This window comes from Macrotis lagotis, chromosome 1 (genome assembly GCF_037893015.1).
Source record: "Macrotis lagotis isolate mMagLag1 chromosome 1, bilby.v1.9.chrom.fasta, whole genome shotgun sequence".
NCBI lineage: Eukaryota > Metazoa > Chordata > Mammalia > Peramelemorphia > Peramelidae > Macrotis > Macrotis lagotis.
The window spans coordinates 34,766,990-34,774,039 of NC_133658.1; the positions used below are offsets into that span (position 1 = coordinate 34,766,990).

General features: G+C 40.6%; 1 pseudogene; it reads left to right on the top strand.

Annotated features, from left to right (window-relative positions):
• The first annotated feature begins 666 nt into the window (after window positions 1-666).
• On the top strand, window positions 667-6,108 carry LOC141499469 (keratin, type II cytoskeletal 79-like; annotated as a pseudogene).
• The last annotated feature ends 942 nt before the right edge of the window (window positions 6,109-7,050 follow it).

Below are 7,050 nucleotides of genomic sequence, written 5' to 3' on the forward strand. Positions count from 1 at the left end.
AAAAAGATTTCCTATGTTGGGGTGTGTGTGTGTGTGTGTGTGTGTATGTTCCTCCACATATATACATATATGGAGAGAAAGAAAGAAATCGAACTATTTTTTAAGCTACACAGGAGAAAGGGAAGCATAGACAAACAACATTTAGAAAGTAACATGAGGGGCAGCTAGGTGGCAAGCACTGGCCCTGGAGTCAGGAGGACCTGAGTTCAAATCTGACCTCAGATACTTAATAATTACCTAGCTGTGTCTTTGGCAAGTCACTTAATCCTATTGCCTTGCATAAAAAAAGAAAGTAGCATGAAATTTATTATATACTTTTAAAAAAAGCAAATGGTATAAAATGAACACATTTTCTTATTAATCTTCTATTTGTATAAAGCTATGTATTTGGAAATTCTCTTTTTTGTAGTTAAAATTCAAAACATATAAAAAGGAAGCTGCTTCCTATAACAAGGTGAAATTTGTTCCATTGCAGCTTTGACCCAAATCATTTAGTCCAGTTCAATTCAATGATTTTTTAAGCTGCAGTGATGTGAAGGCTTCTAAAACAGGCCCTTCCTTGTTTCTCCTAATTCTCTTCTCCAGGGCCTAGAGCCAATGGACTCCTTCTTCTGTAGGCAATGAATCGATCAGCCACAGGCATTTTGTTCAGGACCTGCCACCATCATGCCAGTCACCTTGTTAGGTGCTGGAGGTACAAAGCAAAGACCCAAGGGTTCACATCACCCAAGAGCTTCTATACCAGTATTTGAAGGTGTCAGTCATGGTCCCCATCTAAGGGCTCCGAATCTGACGGAGAAAAGAGAAACCTCATTCCATGGGCTGCCGGGGAGGGTGAAACTGTAGCTGCCTTGGGCATCTGATCTTCTTCAGCTCTGTTACCCAACTTAATTTACCACCTTGCCCTGCCCTAAGGCCATTTGACTCTTCTTACAACAGGACTGAGGAACAAACTCTATAGAACAGAAAAGGCTCTGTTGATAGGAATCTTGGCTGGGACACAGAAATCTGAGTCTGTGACCAAGGTGTTGGGGCAGGAATGGGAGACAGTAGTGGGAACCTGGAGGCGTGTTCCAAGTTGGGAAAAGTGTAGGAGGTGAGAGAAAAGTGTCTTCCCGCTCTCTGTCTCTCATCCTTGGGCAAAGGAGCAGGAGAGTCTGTGGGAGTTCATAAATCACCTTTCTTGGAAACAGATAAAAGGGTCCTGGCCTTACACTCCCATCATCTTCACTGCCCTCTCAACTTGACTCAACTATACTCATCTTCCTCCCCAGTATCCACATGGGCCACCATGTCTCACTACACCTATAGCACCAAAGGGAGCTTCAACTCTTCCTTGGTCTCTGGTAACTGTGGCATGGATGGCACAGATACCCACACCAACTTCAGCATCTCAACAGTATCCAAAGGTGGGAACAGACTCAGGGGTGCCACCTGTGGCAGTCCCAAAAATAGCTTTAGAAATCACAACCTCTACAATTTGAATGCTAACAGGAGCATCTCTATTTGTATAGTTCAGAGAACATCCCAAGGGAGACCCTTTGGAGGATTGGGGGTTGGAGCTCATAGCTTTTTAGGTCTGGGCACCTCGAGGTCAAACTTTGGGGTCTCACCAGAGGCATCCAGGAGGTGACTGTCAACTAAAATGTGCTAACCCCCTTAGCATAGAAATTGGTCCTGAGATTCAGAGGATGAGAATGCAAGAACGGGAGCAGATGGAGTTCCTCAGTAATGAATTGGCCTCTTTCATTGATAAGGTGAGCTGGGGAGAGTGGGAGGATGAAAGGGTGAAGGGGGTTGGAAACATCTGGAATTGTATCTAAGACTATTAAGAGACAAACCCTAGACCCAGAATGGGTCTGGCCCCTACCCTAGCCTGGCCCGCCTTTAGTTTCTTCTTCTCCTCATTCCACCAACACTGGTTGGCTACTCCTTTAAAGGAGTTGTGGAAAGAATTCTGAATCTGGATTCAGGAGATCTGAATTCAAAATCTGGATATGCAAATTACTTTATTTCTAGTTTTCTCATCTGTAAAATGGGAATGGTGACCTTATTTACTCTATTTCCACTTCCATGGTTGTTGAGAGGAAATGTTGAGGGCCATGGAGACGGTCATAGAGCAGCTCGCAGTTGTCTTTAAGAATTTAAAGAACTGTTTTTGGGAAGAGGCATGAATTGGAATTGTTTTACCTAGCCCCAGAAAGCTAGAACTCAGAACAATGGGTGGCAGTTAGGGTTCAGTGAATTGTCTCATGGCAAGTGACTGCCCAGCAGGTCTTCTAGTAAAGGTGTGATGAAAACCTTGAGAAGGGGAAAGGGGATGGAGGTACCCAATATTCTTATTCACCATCCTATGTCTGCCTTCCAAGCCTCAGCCCTGCCCCCTCCCCACCTGTCCAATCACATCTCTGACAAGTGCTGGGTCACATACTTCATTTGAGAAGATATGGATGGTATCTTAACAATCCTTACACCCATCTGGAAGGCAATATTGCCTAGTGGAAAGATATCTAGGCTTGGAATTGGGTGATAGAGGTTTGAACCTCAGATATATACTACTAAGGCAACCACTCTGTGCCTCAGTTTCCACAACTGTAAAATGAGAATGATACTATTTCTACTGACTACTTTCCAGGGTCATCATAAAGAAAGGGTTTTGTTGAGTTACAGTTACTATTTTTATGGTACATTGATATTTTCATATCTATGATCTCATCTGATCCTGGGGCTGGGAGCAGATAGGGTAGGAACTATTATACCCATTTTTTTTTGTTGTTTTTTGCAAGGCAAATGGGGTTAACTGGTTTGCCCAAGACCTCACAGCTAGGTAATTATTAAGTGTCTGAGGTCAGATTTGAACTCTGGTCCTCCTGACCCCAGGGCCAGTGCTCTATCCATTGTGCCACCTAGCCACCCCCCATACTCATTTTACTGATTGGAAAACTAAGTCTCAGCGAGGCTGAGTGACTAGCCATTTGGTGAATTCAAATTTCCTGTCTGTGGCTGTAATATGCTTCTATGTGTAACATGATACCTGAGGCAGTAGAAAATCTAGGGTCACTATAGATTTTTGGTTATTCCGATGGTCATTTGGTATTTCTCTCTCTCAACTCTCTCTCCCTTGCCTCCATGGATGCTGAGTTTGGAATACCTGTGCCTTGGCTTTCTCTGCCTGTGGCAATAAAGGATTTTATGATTCTGTGCAGACAGAAACCACAGGGAATAGAAGAAAGGTGAAATCATGAGGCAATTCATCTCCTGTCTTCCTTACCCTCTCCCTTAGTGACTCTTGACTCTAATGAGATGGCTCAACTGGGAACTCATACAAGAGATTCTCTGTTTATGTTCCCTTTGAGTAGAATTGGGGACTATTTGAAGGATAGAAGTGTCCAATCCCTTCCTGAATAATTTCTAGGAAGAGCACTTAAGGGTCTTCCACCACAGAAAAATTCTACCCCACTCCAGTCTTAAGAGCAGAAAATTACTATCAAATCAAGGTAGGGGAGGGTATTTGATGTGCATGCAGGTCTGAGCCCTGCCCATTGGTTGTGTGATCCCGAGCAAACCATTTAATGTTCATGAGCCTTGCTTTTCTCATGAGTAAACTGTCAATAATGTTACTTATACTACCTACCTCAGATGGGTGAATTCCAAGTGCAATGTAGGTGCAAATGGGTATTGTTATGGGTAGACCAAGTTATAGAAGGATCACTGGGCTGAGACTGGGGCTTGGGTCCCTTCCCACTGCCATGCAAGGATTACTCAAGTCCTTTCTTTCCTTTCTTGTAAAATGTCACAAATGGAAAGACCATTAGAATTGGAACTAGGGAAACTGGGTTTGAATTCTGACTCTCCTATTTTCTAATTGTGTGACCGAGGATAAATCATTATGTTTCCTGGGTCTCTGGAAAGTGGAGGGGTTGAACTATATTGATTTTCCATATCTCAATAGTTATCCCTTTGACATAGCAACATTCCCTATGTAGTACAGGTTGGCATTAGAAATTAAATAGGAATTTTTTGAGAATTTTATGGAAGGCATACAAAAGTTAGTAGATGTCACAGAAAAAGTTTAGAAATTCAGAGATGCATAAAATCAATGGATAGTATTGTATAATATCAATATATTTTATTTTTTATTATAATAATTCAGACTTCTTCTCTGGTACAAAGGAAGTATCAAAAAATTTAAGTGGATTTTCCAGATTGGGGTGGGTGAAGAGCAAGGCATTCCTTATCCCTACCATGTGAATTATGATCCCATGACCTAAGGTGTGGTTCCTGGAGTAGCAGAACAACATATTGGAGACCAAGTGGGCCCTGCTTCAGGAGCAAGGCCAGAACACTAAGTTTCCTGAGAGTCTGGAGCCATTCTTTGAATCACATATAAATAAACTTGAGAGGCACCTGGATACTCTCAAGAATGAAAAGGAGAAGATGGACATTGAGTTGGGGGATGTAACTCTCCAGTTGGACAACTCAAAAGACAAGGGAGAGAGAAGAGGATGGTGGTGGGATCAACCTGGAAGTGGTAGGGTAGAGGGGTGGAGCATCTTCAGCAAACTAAGTCAGGGACAGACTATCTGGGGAACACCTTTGTCCCTAAAGAAACATAAATACATAAAGAATATGTAAATAAAGAAGCATAATGGTCCCTTGACCCTTAGACAGAGGCCTCACTAACCTGAATAATAGTTATTTATTTATACTTTTCCCCTCTTTATATCTTAATTTGGAGTTTTGAAAATACTTAAATTTTTTCTTCTCACGAGGAGTCCGTTCTACACAGATTTTTTCCTCCTTCTGCCTTTCTTTTCTATCTCTGATGCTTACTGCATTTTAAGCACTAAAAAAAGTTTGTTGACTGACTTAATTGACTTTTTTATGTGCTTCCACTAATATTTCTGGGATTCTGTCAAGAAATTCCTCAGGGCAGCTTGGAGGGTACAGTGAATAAATAACTGGCCCTGGTATCAGGAGGACTTAAGTTCAAATCCAGCCTCAGACACTTAATACTCATTTAGCTATGTGACCTTGGGCAAGTCATTTAACCCCATTGCCTTGCCAAAAGAAAAAAAAAACAAAAAGGAAATTTCTTCTTTATGGAGACAGCTCTCTTACCAAAAGTCACAGCCTCTGTTTTTAGGGTTTTTTACTTTTTGAACAGTCTAATAATTCTTATTCAAATAGTTTGGCCAGTGGGTTGTTAGCAAGTTGGATTATTATTGCATATTCTTCCATCCTCCAAAGGTTGTTCAGAACTATTTTAAGCAAAGCACAAACTGTTGTGTGATTCAGTTCTCTTTGGTTCAAGTGTATGTAGCTGCCAGATTCCTTGTTCATAGCTCTGTCTCCACTTTTTTTACAAAACCATCGAAGGCTCTGCTCTATCAGAACTATTGTTTGGAGTCTTTATTCCCAGAGCAGTCCACCCTGAACCAGGGTTCATAATGTCTGAGCATTATTATTCTAATATAGTCCCCCTCCTCCCTAACTTGTATGCTGATGTATCTGATTCCCAAAGGAGGAATATTTGAATAAATATAATATTTCAATTTCATTCATCACTTAGCAGTAAATTGTTTCTCCTTCTGGATGAGTAGATCATAGTAAAATTGCCAGTGGTCTGGAGAGAAGGTCTCTGATTCATCTTATGGGTCCCCAAAGGGACCAAAGGTTGCACTATGTCTCAGGTATGAAGAAGAAACCCATAAGTGAACAGAGAATGAATGTGTCAGCTTCAAGAAGGTGACTTGGATATTAAGAATATCTAAAAAAAAAAAAAGAATATCTCCTAGGGCATCTAGGTGACACAGTAGATAGAGCACTGGCCCTGGAATCAGGAGGACCTAAGTTCAAATTTGGCCTCAGACATTTGACCTTGGGCAAGTCACTTGACTCCTTTGCCTTGCAAAAACAAAGAATATCTCCAGGTGGGATGTTGGCTTCCAGGAACTTTGTCCTTCAATGTTATTCTCTTCTGTCATTAGGAAGCAGATTAATGAGCTTTTCCAGGTCACCCTCATATCACTGGATGAGTATATGAACCTTCTTCAGACTTACTTTGAGAAGATGAGGCAGCCAGTTAAGGAATATGACAAATGGTAAATATTCTGCATGTAACATTGAGAAGCCCCTATAATATACTTTGCTCTTGATTGATCTAATCATTTCCAATTGGGTGTTTCCAGGAGAATTTACTTAGCTCTATTTCTCCATACCTCTAACCCACCTCTGTTTAACTTGTAATAGGATGAGAGGAGTCCTGGATAGAAAAGGGACTAGAATATCCTGGTTTAAAGGGAAAATAGAATTTATAGCTTATCTGGAATTAGAGAATTCACCTAGGAGTCAGAGAAGAAAAGCTTAAAATGAAAATTTGAGATTTGACATAAGACATGAGCCCAGACTCATGGATGCTAAAGAGTTGAAAAAGTTCTTTTAATGTCATGGAATCCATGCACACCCTAATCCCATCTCAACTAAATAAAGGAATCCCTCCAGATCCATCAAAACTTTTAAAAAATAACATTTAACTTTTTCCCCCGATTACATGTAAAAACAATTTTTAATATTCATTTTTTAAAATTGAGTTCTAAATTCTCTCCTCTTTTTCCTCTCTCCCCTCCCTAAGAATGCAAGCAATTTGATATAATTAATACATGTATAATCATGTAAAATACATTTCCATATTATCCATGTGGCAAAGAAAAACACGGAGTCTGCCTTCCCAAAAAAACCTACAAAAAAGAAATGGAAAAATAATATGTTCTGCATTCAGATTCCATCAGTTCTTTCTCTGGAGGAGAAGAGAATTTTTCATCATGAATCCTTTGGAATTATCTTGGATCATTGTAATGCTGAGAAAAGCTAATTCAATCGCAGTTGATCATAGGACAATATTGTTATTTCTGTCTCTACTGTTCTGCTTCTGCTCACTTCCCTTTGCATCAGTTCATGTAAATCTTTCCAAGTTTGTTGTTTTTTTTCTAGAGCACCCTGCTCACCATCACAATCATCTATCACAGCTTGTTCAGCCATTCCCCAACT